The sequence below is a fragment of the Phaethon lepturus genome, unplaced genomic scaffold, assembly GCF_000687285.1.
Source record: "Phaethon lepturus isolate BGI_N335 unplaced genomic scaffold, ASM68728v1 scaffold20341, whole genome shotgun sequence".
NCBI lineage: Eukaryota > Metazoa > Chordata > Aves > Phaethontiformes > Phaethontidae > Phaethon > Phaethon lepturus.
Window position 1 is genome coordinate 979 of NW_010520041.1, and position 1192 is coordinate 2170.

Consider the following 1192-nt stretch of genomic DNA (forward strand, 5'->3'; position numbering starts at 1 on the left):
GACTTTTCCAGGTAACTTTCAACTCCAGCTTGTAGGGCAATGATATCTGCGAGCGGTGCTTGGTGTGGGTCACGTGTAGAGCTATTGCTCCTTCCCAAAACTTCCGTTTTTCTTTTCTACCTGGTGCTGTATTTCAGAAACAATCACCCACAGCTCCTGTATAGATTCTATAGGTGTGGATTTGCCTGTGTGTTGCGTAAGAGCTGCAGTTTTCTCTCACAACTTCATATTTAAGATAATTTTGAGCGGAATAAATTTGTCAGGAACTTCAGTTTCAAGTAAGAGTTGAGGAATGGGCTTTGACAAATGGCTTGGCCATTGTTTAAACTAAATTACTTTAACATTGCGTTAGAAATCCTGTCAAGCCCTAGCTGAAACACAGCAGGCTTTGAAGGCCCCCAAATTTGGTGCGTTTTCATGTATATATGCGTAAAAGAAGCTTTTGTCTTCTGGACAAGAAGTTTGTTGCGTTTACTTCGTCCTCCTTAAGAGGACTTGCTGCTGAGAAAGTAAAACTCAGGCCTGGTTAAACCCATTGCACAAGCGATACACAGTGGGAATCCGGGACTTCTCACACCTCAGTAACATGGCTTTATTTGCTGGGGATTACATTTATTCTTTGGTATTAAAAACGCATGTTGTTGTGTTTTGTGTGTATTATTTTAACGCCTCGTGAATGTCGGAGGGTTCTTTCAGTGCACACAATGAGAATATTTAAAATACAATTGAAAACTTGGCTGAAAGTTTCATTGAAGGGAAATTAATCTGCCAAGAATGAATTTAATGCTGTTATTAAACACATTATGTTATCACCTTAGTCTTCTTCATGAGGGTTAGTGGCCATATTAATTATGCAATTATCTCTGGGTCTAGTGTCTCTACTGCTTTGTACCTAAATGCTGCTTTTTAGACCCGGGTGGAGAGTACAGTCTGGAGGCTTGGAATTCATTTTCTCTCCCCCTCCCCGTTTTTTTCCCTCATCAGGCAAGGACAATAGACTCCACTAGGCTGTCTTCTCAGCTGCCTTTGTTCTCAGGCTGTTTGTCTTGGGGTTGATATTATCAAATATCTCCGTAGCTGAATGGGTTTTGTACCTCTTTCGGCCACGTCATGAAGGAACGTGGCCCATCGAGTTCAGCTTCTGCGAATTTTTGTTAAAAGCTTGCGTTCTGGTACTAGCTGGCAGTTCCGC